Below are 13,806 nucleotides of genomic sequence, written 5' to 3'. Positions count from 1 at the left end.
GGCCAAAGTATTGGAGCTTCAGCTTTAGCATCAGTCCTTCCAAAGAACACCCAGGACTGATCTCCTTTAGAATAGACTGGTTAGATCTCCTTGCAATCCAAGGGACTCTCAAGAGTCTTCTCCAACACCACAGTTCAAAAGCATCAATTCTTCAGTGCTCAGCTTTATTCACAGTCCAACTCTCACATCCATATATGACCACTGGAAAAATCATAGCCTTGATTAGACGAACCTTTGTTGGCAAAGTAATGTCTCTGCTTTTCAATATGCTATCTAGGTTGGTCATAACTTTTCTTCCAAGGAGTATGCGTCTTTTAATTTCATGGCTGCAATCACCATCTGCAGTGATTCTGGAGCCCCAAAATATAAAGTCTGACACTTTTTCCACTGTTTCCCCATCTATTTGCCATGAAGTGATGGGACCAGATGCCCTGATCTTAGTTTTCTGAATGTTGAGCTTTAAGCCAACTTTTTCACTCTCCTCTTTCACTTTAATCGAGGCTTTTTAGTTCCTGTTCACTTCCTGCCATAAGGGTGGTGTCATCTGCATATTTGAGGTTATTGATATTTCTCCCAGCAATTTTGATTCTAGCATGTGCTTCCTCCAGCCCAGCGTTTCTCTTGATGTACTCTGCATATAAGTTAAATAAGCAGGGTGACAATATACAGCCTTGACATAATCCTTTTCCTATTAACCAGTCTGTTGTTCCATGTCCAGTTCTAACTGCTGCTTCCTGACCTGGATATAGGTTTCTCAAGAGGCAGGTCAGGTGGTCTGGTATTCCCATCTCTTTCAGAATTTTCCACAGTTTATTGTGATCCACACAGTCAAAAGCTTTGGCATAGTCAATAAAGCAGAAATAGATGTTTTTCTGGAACTCTCTTGCTTTTTCGATGATCCAGCGGATGTTGGCAATTTGATCTCTGGTTCCTCTGCCTTTTCTAAAACCAGCTTGAACATCTGGAAGTACACGGTTCACGTATTGCTGAAGCCTGGCTTGGAGAATTGTGAGCAGTACTTTACTAGTGTGTGAGGTGAGTGCAATTGTGTGGTAGTTTGAGCATTCTTTGGCATTGCCTTTCTTTGGGATTGGAATGAAAACTGACCTTTTCCAGTCCTGTGGCCACTGCTGAGTTTTCCAAATTGTGATTATCTGGGTCGTGAAGATCTTTTTTGTACAGTTCTTCTGTGTATTCTTGCCACCTCTTCTTAATATCTTCTGCTTCTGTTAGGTCCATACCATTTCTGTCCTTTATCAAGCCCATCGTTGCATGAAATGTTCCCTTGGTATCTCTAATTTTCTTGAAGAGATCTCTAGTCTTTCCCATTCTGTTGTTTTCCTCTATTTCTTTGCATTGATTGCTGAGGAAGGCTTTCTTATCTCTCCTTGCTATTCTTTGGAACTCTGCATTCAGATGCTTATATCTTTACTTTTTGTCTTTGCTTTTCACTTCTCTTCTTTTCACAGCTATTTGTAAGGCCTCCCCAGACAGCCATTTTGCTTTTTTGCATTTCTTTTCCAGGGGGATGGTCTTGATCCCTGTCTCCTGTACAGTGTCACGAACCTCCGTCCATAGTTCATCAGGCACTCAATCTATCAGATCTAGTCCCTTAAATCTATTTCTCACTTCCACTGTATAATCATAAGGGATTTGATTTAGGTCATACCTGAATGGTCTAGTGGTTTTCCCTACTTTCTTCAATTTAAGTCTGAATTTGGCAATCAGGAGTTCATGATCTGAGCCACAATCAGCTCCCGGTCTTGTTTTTGCTGACTGTATGCAGCTTCTCCATCTTTGGCTGCAAAGAATATAATCAATCTGATTTCGGTGTTGACCATCTGGTGATGTCCATGTGTAGAGTCTTCTCTTGTGTTGTTGGAAGAGGGTGTTTGCTATGACCAGTGCATTCTCTTGGCAAAACTCTATTAGCCTTTGCCCTGCTTCATTCTGTATTCCAAGGCCAAATTTGCCTGTTACCCCAGGTGTTTCTTGACTTCATACTTTTGCATTCCAGTCCTTATAATGAAAAGGACATCTTTTTTGGGTGTTCTAGAAGGTCTTGTAGGTCTTCATAGAACCTTTCAACTTCAGCTTCTTCAGCATTACTGGTTGGGGCATAGACTTGGATTACTGTGATAAGTAAGAGAAACTTACTTACCCAAGTAAGATGGTAGGTGTTGCGAGAGGGCATCAGAGGGCAGACACACCAAAACCATAATCACAGAAAACTAGTCAATCTGATCACACAGACCACAGCCTTGTCTAACTCAATGAAACTAAGTCATGCCGTGTGGGGCCACCCAAGACGGGCGGGTCATGGTGGAGAGGTCTGACAGAATGTGGTCCACTGGAGAAGGGAATGGCAAACCACTTCAGTATTCTTGCCTTGAGAACCCCATGGACAGTATGAAAAGGCAAAATGATAGGATACTGAAAGAGGAACTCCCCAGGTCAGTAGGTGCCCAATTTGTTACTGGAGATCAATGGAGAAAAAACTCCAGAAAGGATGAAGGGATGGAGCCAAAGCAAAAACAATACCCAGTTGTGGATGTGACTGGTGATAGAAGCAAGGTCCGATGCTATAAAGTGCAATATTGCATAGGAACCTCGAATGTTAGGTCCATGAATCAAGGCAAATTGGAAGTGGTCAAACAGGAGATGGCAAGAGTGAACGTTGACATTCTAGAAATCAGCGAACTAAAATGGACTGGAATGGGTGAATTTAACTGAGATGACCATTATATCTACTACTATGGGCAGGAATCCCTTAGAAGAAATGGAGTAGCCATCATGGTCAACAAAAGAAGATGCATAGCACTTTAAAACTCAATGACTCTTTTCTTTGCATAAAGTACTTACATACAGCTTATTAAGATGAAATTCATGACTGGATTATCAGCTGTCCAAATTGGACCAGTTTTGAGAGAGAAAGGCAGTGGTATTAGTAATTACCTGGAGACAAGAGGTATTGTGTTGGGATTGTGGGATTGTCTGGGGCTAGTGGGACATATGGTCACCTTATTTAGCTAGCAACACCCCTTTGCCAGGTCATTAACTGTGGTTTTATAGACTTTGATTTAAGCCAGAAGGTGCTGGGTGAGGGAGAACTTCTGGCATTACACTCATTCTCTGAAAGAACAAATTGAGTATGAAAGGGTATCATCTCATAATCAAACTATAAGCAGGGGGTTAGTAACAGGATCAGAGAAAGTGTCCAGGATTCTTGATTCTCTTTATTTTTACCCCCAACGAATCCTACTTCCCTTTGGATTAAGTGTGGAACATGCAATGGGAAACATTGCAATGTTGACACTTTTTGAACTGTAATAATTAGTCTTTATAAAACAGAAGGAAAAAGATCTGTTCTTCTACCTCTGTCTTGGTGATCAAGCATAATCCTCTCATTGTAATCAGAGGTAGGAATAAAATCTCAAAGCCCTGTGCTTTAAAGAATTTAATTGGTGACTCACCATCATCCCATTGCAACAACCACTTTTTTTTTTTAAGAAAAGCACTTAGAACATTTAGACATCAGTTCAGTCACCCTCCAGTCACCCTCCATCACTTCATGGCATAGATGGGGACACAATGGGAACAGTGACAGACTTTATTTTCTTGGGCTCCAAAATCACTGCAGATGGTGACTGCAGCCATGAAATTAAAAAACACTTGCTCTTTGGAAGAAAAGTTATGACCAACCTAGAAAGCATATTAAAAAGCAGAGACATTACCAACAAAGGTCTGTATAGTCAAAGCTAGGGTTTTTCCAGTAGTCATGTATGGATGTGAGCGTTGGACTGTGAAGAAAGCTGAGCGCTGAAGAATTGATGCTTTTGGACTGTGCTGTTGGAGATGACTTTTGAGAGTCCCTTGGACTGCAAGGAGATAAAACCAGTCAACTGTAAGGGAAATCAACCCTGAATATTCATTAGAATGACTGATGCTGAAGTTGAAGTTCCAATACTTTGACGACCTGATGGGAAGAACTGACTCGTTAGAAAAGACCCTGATGCTGGGAAAGATTGAAGGTGGGAGGAGAAGGGGATGACAGAGGATGAGATGGTTGGATGGCATCACTGGCTCAATGGACATGAGTTTGGGCAAGCTCCAGGAGTTGGTGATGGACAGGGAGGCCTGTCATGCTGCAGTCCATGAAGTCGCAAAGAGTCGGACACGATTGAACAACAGAACTGAACTCAGTCACCCTCCATCTAAGAGCTTGATCCCCTAGAAAGTCTTCTTATCTACATTCTCTTTGGGGAAATCAAGGCTCAATATATACTGCATTCGGATCAGATTGTGGTTTAGTAGATCTATTGTTATAGGTTGACAAATTAGAGTCACATTGGGCTTCCCCCATAGCTCAGTTGGTAAAGAATCTGCCTGCAGTGTGGAATACCTGGGTTCGATGCCTGGGTTGGGAAGATCCCCTGGAGAAGGAAAGGCCACCCATGCCAGTATTCTGGCCCAGAGAATTCCATGGACTATATAGTCCATGGGGTTGCAAAGAGTTGGACACAACTGAGCAACTTTCACTTTCACTAGGCCATGAGAGAACACTGGAGGCTAATTTTGAGAACAGTGTTGGAAAGGTTCAGTGGAGACAAGAACAGTAGTTCTAGGAATCATGGAAACCAATACTAATTGTTTCATACATTTGCACGGTGTTTATAGTTTGCTGTGTGCTTTCACATTCATTATTTATCATTAACAGAGTTGAGACTGGAATCTAAGTCTCTCCATTCTTCTCCTGGGCATCCTCCCCACCATCAGTTATATGGTTGAGTGCTTCATCAATACACAGTATAAGAGACCTAAAAACTGTGACCTGTCCTACTCAGGATTTGCAAGTTTCACCAGAAAACATTCACACTGCTTACCTTTCTGCTAAGGAAAACCTGAAGTGTTCTGATTCTTTCCCTGTTTGTTAAAACATATGTTGTGAGCACAGAGAAAACTTATATATATATACACACACACACACACAAAGCCTGCTGAGGACTGCCCTGGTGGTCTAGTGGTTAAGAATCCACAGTCCAAAGCAAGGGACGTGAGTTTGATCTGCAGTCTAGGAAGATTCCACATTTCACAGGGCAACTAAGCCTGTGGATCACAACTACTGAGCCCCTGTGCCTAGAGCCTGTGCTCCACAACACAAGAAGCTACACAATGAGAAGTCCACGTACGACAACAAAGAGTAGCTTCCGCTCACTGCAGCTAGAGATAGCCCACACCCAGTAACGAAGAAACAGCGTAGCCAAAAACATAGATGAATACATAAATAAATAACAACAACGACAGCACCTGCCGAAAGGAAGCTAGATCTTATAGCCAGAGCTTTCTCAGTGCCCTGCAAGTGTTTGACCCTCAAGTTACACAGCTGCAGCCGCCTGAGTGATCTGGAGGTAGAAGGATCAGGATCTAAAGATGAGGTATTAAGGTAGTGTGGTAATCCACGCATCAATCTGACAAATGAAATAATACTGTGTCAGACTGGGAATTTGAAAGGTTCATGCAAGGTGAAAACACCAAACTTCCTTGGTTAAAAACAATCATTTTAAGATGTAAACATGAATTGCTGATCTACTCTTCTCTATGGATATCTATTTTTATTCTTTTTGTTTTTTTGGTAGGATTGTGATAATATTGTGTACTCAAAGGGCCTTTGAATTTTCCTAGTGACCATACAGTGGAACCCCATCTAATGTTAGTGTTCATGATTGAAAGGAAAGCATGTAGTGAAAATTTTTGCTTGAATTTATCTTTGAAAAATACTTAGGAAGGTGCCATGTTGCAGCCCAACCCAGGCTGTTTAATCTCCAGTTGCAGGATTAATTGCTATTTATTGGTTCAGCCCCAGGAGCAGTGGTTGGCTTTTAACTAAGGATCATGCTGAATAAAAATGGTTATCATTGAACAACAAAATCATAGATGTGGGAGAGCTGACAATGAAAGGCAGACCAAGGCTGGAGGCTCAGTGGGGACAACAGGTTCACATCTCACACCTCTTGCTCACAAGAGCCCTGGTGCAGAGGACCAATAGCAGAATTTCCATGGTTACCTCTCGCCTCACTCTGCTTTCAGGCTGAATTCATGGATGCTACAGGCATCAATGATGGGACCTGACCTCACAGAAGGGAACAAGTAGGAGAGAATTTTGGGGGGCAGAATTGGTCACACTTGACAGCACATTGAAGAGAGGAGTTAGGGGGAGAGAGAGGTTAGGAATGATTCAGGGTTCTGACTGCGGTGGTTAGACGCAGGGAGGCATGGTGTAAGGACGACTGAGGGAGTTGGATCTAGAGCCGTGTTGAGTCTGAGGATTCTCAAAGAAAGATTGAATAAGATACTAAACTTACAACTCAAACGAGAGAAATAAAACTCAAAAGGGCACAACTTAAAGGTGAGAAATAAAAACTTGAAAATTATCTATAATTGGAAACTTCTAATTAAAATTAAATTTTTTATTCATCAAAGTAGAAGAAACCTAATCTCATTTAATTTGAGGTCTACCCTTTCTCTGGGAATGTACTAACACAAAATATCTTAAGCTAACTGGTTGAGTGAAGAGCTAATGGTTAGAAATATGGGTAAGAAAACTCATTAAATATTTTAAAATAATATCTCACTACAAACCATCTGGTATGGATTCCCAAGAAGATTCAGTTGTCAAAAGAGGGATTGAAACTTTGCAAATATTTGTTGATATTTTTGCCCTTAAAAAGAAGAGCTTTGTTGGCTTTGTCTTATTACAAACACACAGGAAAAGTTAAAATAATACAAGCTTATTGAAAGAAAATTTAGATAAGTAAGAAGAAGAAATCTTCTTACCACCTAATGATAATCACTTTGGAAACTATGGTCATATCCTTTCAGATTCCATTTTGCTTATCTATCCTTTTCTTTTCCACTTTAAAACATCGTGTACTCAAGATAAATGAAAATACATGACCAAACAGAGAGTTTTACATGATACAATCATGGTAGTGTCATTCATAATAGCCCCAAAGTTGAAATAACCCAAATCTTCAACAACTGATAATGGATAAACAGAATGTGGTATATCCATCCAATAGACTATTATTAAGCCATACAAAAGAACAAAAACCATTAATACATGCTAGAACATAAATGAACCTTGAAAGTATTGTGCTAAGTGAAAGAAACCAAATGCAAAGCTACACATTGTATTATTCCATTTACATGAAATGTCCAGAATATGCAAATTATAGAGACAGAAAGTAGGTAAGTAGTTGCTTGAGGCTACAGGTGGAAGTGGGGAATGACTGTAAAGGGGTGCAAGGTTTCTTTCGGGGATGATGGAACTGTTCTAATATTGCTGCTGCTGCTGCTGCTAAGTCGCTTCAGTCGTGTCTGACTCTGTGCAACCCCATAGACGGCAGCCCACCAGGCTCCCCTGTCCCTGGGATTCTCCAGGCAAGAACATTGGAGTGGCTTGCCATTTCCTTCTCCAATGCGTGAAAGTGAAGTCGCTCAGTCGTGTCTGACTCTTAGCTATCCCATGGACTGCAGCCTACCAGGCTCCTCCATCCATGGGATTTTCCAGGCAAGAGTACTGGAGTGGGTTGCCATTGCCTTCTTCATTCTAATATTAGCTCAATAAAGGACAGAAATGGTATGGACCTAACAGAAGCAGAAGATATTAAGAAGAGGTGGCAAGAATACATAGAAGAACTGTACAAAAAAGATCTTCATGACCCAGATAATCACGATGATGTGATCACTGACCTAGAGCCAGACAACCTGGAATGTGAAGTCAAGTGGGCCTTAGAAAGCATCACTATGAACAAAGCTAGTGGAGGTGATGGAATTCCAGTTGAACTATTTCAACTGCTGAAAGATGATGCCGTAAAAGTGCTGCACTCAATATGCCAGCAAATTCGGACACTCAGCAGTGGCCACAGACTGGAAAAGGTCAGTTTTCATTCCAATCCCAAAGAAAGGCAATGCCAAAGAATGCTCAAACTACCGCACAATTGCACTCATCTCACATGCTAGTGAAGTAATGCTCAAAATTCTCCAAGCCAGGCTTCAGCAATATGTGAATCGTGAACTTCCTGATGTTCAAGCTGGTTTTAGAAAAGGCAGAGGAACCAGAGATCAAATTCCAATATCCGCTGGATCATGGAAAAAGCAAAAGAGTTCCAGAAAAACATCTATTTCTGCTTTATTGACTATGCCAAAGCCTTTGACTCTGTGGATCACAACAAACTGTGGAAAATTCTGAAAGAGATGGGAATACCAGACCACCTGACCTGCCTCTTGAGAAACCTGTATGCAGGTCAGGAAGCAACAGTTAGAACTGGACATGGAACAACAGACTGGTTCCAAATAGGAAAAGGAGTATGTCAAGGCCGTATATTGTCACCCTGCTTATTTAACTTATATGCAGAGTACATCATGAGAAACGCTGGACTGGAGGAAACACAAGCTGGAATCAAGATTGCTGGGAGAAATATCAATAACCTCAGATATGCAGATGACACCACCCTTTCGGAAGAAAGTGAAGAGGAACTAAAAAGCCTCTTGATGAAAGTGAAAGTGGAGAGTGAAAAAGTTGGCTCAACATTCAGAAAACGAAGATCATGGCATCCGGTCCCATCACTTCAAGGGAAATAGATGGGGAAACAGTGGAAACAGTGTCAGACTTTCTTTTTTGGGGCTCCAAAATCACTGCAGATGGTGACTGCAGCCATGAAATTAAAAGACGCGTACTCCTTGGAAGGAAAGTTATGGCCAACCTAGATAGTATATTCAAAAGCAGAGACATTACTTTGCCAACAAAGGTCCGTCTAGTCAAGGCTATGGTTTTTCCAGTGGTCATGTACGGATGTGAGAGTTGGACTGTGAAGAAAGCTGAGCACCGTAGAATTGATGCTTTTGAACTGTGGTGTTGGAGAAGACTCTTGAGAGTCCCTTGGACTGCAAGGAGATCCAACCAGTCCATTCTGAAGGAGATCAACCCTGGGATTTCTTTGGAGGGAATGATGCTAAAGCTGAAACTCCAGTACTTTGGCCACCTCATGCGAAGAGTTGACTCATTGGAAAAAACTCTGATGCTGGGAGGGATTGGGGGCAGGAGGAGGAGAAGGGGACGACAGAGGATGAGATGGCTGGATGGCATCACTGACTCGATGGACGTGAGTCTGACTGAACTCCGGGAGTTGTTGATGGACAGGGAGGCCTGGCGTGCTGCGATTCATGGGGTGGCAGGGAGTCAGACACGACTGAGCAACTGAACTGAACTGAACTGAATGTTTATACAGTTCCATAAAGTTATGTAAAATCACTTATATGTGTAAAATGAATAAATTTTATGGTATAGCTGTATATATACAATAGGGATTTAATTTCGATTTCTATTTCCAACTACAGTTTTAGGTGAATGGAAAGAGGTCCATGATATATATATATGTGTGTGTGTATATATATATGTGTGTGTGTATATATATATATATATATATATATCATGGGTGTGTGCGTGTATATATATATATATATATTTATATCCATCATGGATATATATATATATATCATGATGTGTATATATATATACATTATATATGATGTATATATATATTTATCATGGACCTCTTTTCATTCACCTAAAACTGTAGTTGGAAATAGAAATCTAAATTAAATCCTTATTGTTGGGCCCAAATGCTATCTCCAGCCTTGATATCTGCTGTGATTCTCTAAGGGTAGGTGAGGCTGTGTATCGCAGCCACAAATGAGGCAAACTACATCCTAAAGCATATCCCCAGAAACCCAGATCATCAAGAATTAGCAGACCCTCTTCCGAAGTCTCACAGCTCTACACAGCTTCCTAAAGGAAGCAGAGAGGCCACCAAGACCAAGGCTGAAGGCATCAAACCCTTGGACACCATCCTTTACCTCTTGCTGTATTATGAAGACAAAAATGTGTGCTCCATGTTTGTATTCCTCCAGCAGGTCCTGGGGGATATCTCCTGGCTCATCTTTGCCTGCTCCATTACTCCATCACTATCAAAAGAGACTTCTGGCTGAAGTAACAGGTCCAGTCCATCCAGTGGTCTATTGGGAAATCTTAGCCGAGCTATCTCACCCACTCCTTCCCTTGCAGTTGCTATCTTGTTTTATCTTTGTGGCTTCCCCCATGGTTCAGTGGGTAAAGAATCTGCTTGCAATTCAGGAGACACAGGAGACGTGGTTTTGATCCCTGGGTTGGGAAGATCCCGTGGAGGAGGAAATGACAACCCACTCCAGTATTCTTGCCTGGAAAATCCCATGGACAGAGGAGCCTGGCAGACTACAGTCCACGGGTCCTAAAGGGTTGGACATGATTGAGCATCTAACACACACACTTCTATCTTTCTTTTAATATGTAGAACTAGCACTATGTCTATTTTTCTCAACATTATTCCTAGGTCTAGTAGAGTTAGCCGGAGAAGGCAATGGCACTCCACTCCAGTACTCTCGCCTGGAGAATCCCATGGACGGAGGAGCCTGGTAGGCTGCAGTCCATGGGGTTGCTAAGAGTTGGACACGATTGAGCGACTTCACTTTCACTTTTCACTTTCATGCATTGGAGAAGGAAATGGCAAGCCACTCCGGTATTCTTGCCTGGAGAATCCTAGGGATGGCGGAGCCTGGTGGGCTGCCATCTATGGGATCGCACAAAGTTGGACACGACTGATGCGACTTAGCAGCAGCAGCAGCAGTAGAGTTAACAAAGTGTATATTATATACTTGTTAAGACAAAAATATGGCATAAACTGCCTCCTTTTGTGTTTGAGTCTCTATGAAACTTTGCATTGGTAGTGGACCTAACAGAGATTAAAGCTCCATCCATCAATATTTCTACCACCACAGACTGGCCCACTGTCTGACTGGACTGCCTGACTTCTGAAGTGTTATTGGTTTCCAAGCGTGGTCACAGCTCTCCTATGTTCTGGGCTTACTGAGGTCAAAAGTCAGCTGAGTTGTGTAAGGTGCTGAGTTGGGGTGGGCCAGAATGCATTCAGATAATCTGATCCTGCAATTTGATAAAAATGCAAACAATGATGATAGCCTCTGGCTTGAAAACCGGACTACAAGGCTAGGTAAAATAGTGCAGAAATTCATGGGCAGATACAAACTATCATTTGTCTACATTGGTTTGATTCCTCAAAATCAATAAAGAAAGAGCTATGACACCATTTTTCTCTCAAGAAAATACCAAGGGTTTTCTCACACAATAGGGAGTAAGTATTTATTTAGGAAGTGGGATAATCTTTTTTTTTTTCACATGGAGATCATTTTTTTCCCCACTGTACAATGAGGTATGAAGAATAGAGAGTAAACAGTATGTCTTCATTTGTAATATGCCTTCATTATCCTTAATAGTGCATTTACTAAAAGCCTACCACAACTGTTTACCATGTCAAGTTTTCACCTCTTTACAAAAGGCTGATGCTGATCTGACCTGGTTGATCAGGACACATCAAATATTTAAACTGTCACTTGTGCTTGGTTCTTTCCGGAAAAATATGACCTTTAGCATTTTTTTTTCAAGAATTTATTTGAAATGAAGTTGCAAAGCAACCATTGCTTTAAGGTGGCACAGTGGTAAAAGAATCTGTCTGCCAATGCAGGAGATGCGAGAGCCACAAGCTTGATCCTTGGATCAGGAAGATCTCCTAGAGTAGGAAATGGCAACCCACTCTAGTATTCTTGCCTGAAAAATGCCACGGACAGAGGAACCTGGAGGGTTGTAGCCCATGGGGTTGAAAAAAGTTGGACACAACTGAGCACTCCTAGAGCAGAACTATATCCTTAGATAATTTATAAAATTGATGTTAAATGTTGAGAAAGCCTAGAACAGTGCACACAGGGAACAATGTAACAAATGACAAATCCTCTCCCTTCCCTCATCCCTCCTTGTACCTGCTAGAGTCATGGTCTAAGATAATATGACCAGTCTTCCAGAAAGATAACATTAATTGTAAAGCCTTTGACTGGATCACAGCAAACTGTGAAAAATTCTTAAAGAAATGGGAATACCAGACCAGTTTACCTGCCTCCTGAGAAACCTGTGTTTGAGTCAAGAAGCAAAACTTAGAACCAGATATAGAACAAAGCACTGGTTCAAAACTGGGAAAGGAGTGCATCAAGGATGTATATTATCACCCTATTTATTTAACTTACATGCAGAGTACATGCGAAATGCTGGGCTGGATGAAGTACAATCTGGAATTAAGATTGCTGGGAGAAATAACAATAACCTCAGATATGCAGATAACATCTTATGGCAGAAAGCAGAGAGGAACTAAAGAACCTCTTGATGAAAGTGAAAGAGGAGAGTGAAAAAGCTGGCTTAAAACTCAATATTCAAAAAACTAAGATCATGGCATCTGGTCTCATCATTTCATGGCAAATAGATGGGAAAACAATGGGAAGAGTGACAGACTTTATTTTCTTGGGCTCCAAAATCACTGTGGATGGTGACTGCAGCCATGAAATTAAAAGACACTTGCTCTTTGGAAGAAAAGCTATGACGAAACTAGACAGCATATTAAAAAACTGAGACATTATTTTGCCGACAAAGGTCCCTATAGTTAAAACTATGGCTTTTCCAGTAGTCATGTATGGATGTGAGAGTTGGACCATAAAGAAGGCTGAGTGCTGAAGAATTGATGCTTTTGAATTGTGGTGTTGGAGAAGACTCTTGAGAGTTCCTTGGACTGCAAGGAGATTAAACCAGTAACCTTAAAGGAAATGAACTCTGAATATTCACTGGAAAGACTGATGCTGAAGCTCCAATACTTTGGCAACCTGATGGAAGATCCGACTCACTGGAAAAGAGCCTGATGCTGGTAAAAGACTGAAGGCAGGAGGAGAAGGGGACAACAGAGGATGAAATGGTTGGATGCCATCATGGACTCAATGGACATGAGTTTGAGCAAACTCCAGGAGATGGTGAAAGACAGGGAAGCCTGGCATGCTGCAGTCCATAGGATCGCAAAGAGTTGGACACTACTGAGCGACTGAACAACTGCTTTTCTAGCCAAGATGAAGTATACGTATTCATTAATTCACTCACTGGATAACATTTGGTCATAAGTCCATAGCTGCTGAGGAGGAGAAATGAAGACATGAAGCCCACTGTGAAGAGTTGCATTAACAGGAACAGATCAAACACACTTGGGAAAATTACAGTGCAATGGGACAATCCAGTGTGTACATTTTTCAGAAGGTAGAGAAATTATTTTCATATCCTTGAAGGGGATTTGGAGGAAATGAACAACAGGGAAGAGGTTTCTTGAGAGGATGCTGTTAGGACAGGAAAAATCTGCATTCGTTGGGGTGGGCCTGGGAAAGTATTTCCGGAAGAGAAACTAAATGAGAAAAAGTCCGGAGGCAGGAAGTGCAGGAAGCTGTGTGTGTGTGTGTGTGTGTGTGTGTGTGTGTGGTGGTGTTGGTGGTAATGGTGGAAGGCTGGAGGTATGATCTATAGTTGAAAAGCTCATCATAAAACCAGGGAGGGACAGCTGAAGAGCATGAATTTAATGTGTTTGATATACCAAGTATATTTCAAATTATCATGTGGCATGTTAAGCTTTGGGAAGAGGACTTCAGTCAGCAGGCTGAAAGTAGCATCAAATTGAAGAGCGTGTTGGAGAGCATAAAGTCTGAGAATCTAACTGTGTGTGTGGATAAAGAAACTGAGACCAAAGATGAAGTGTCTTGCCAGTTTCAGGGCAAGGAAAGGACTACAAACTTTCCTTTCTTGTACCTCCCCTTGTCCATCCTACTTCTATTTCC

The sequence above is a fragment of the Bubalus kerabau genome, chromosome 2, assembly GCF_029407905.1.
Source record: "Bubalus kerabau isolate K-KA32 ecotype Philippines breed swamp buffalo chromosome 2, PCC_UOA_SB_1v2, whole genome shotgun sequence".
In the NCBI taxonomy this organism is placed as follows: Eukaryota; Metazoa; Chordata; class Mammalia; order Artiodactyla; family Bovidae; genus Bubalus; species Bubalus kerabau.
This window is presented reverse-complemented; position numbering follows the sequence as displayed.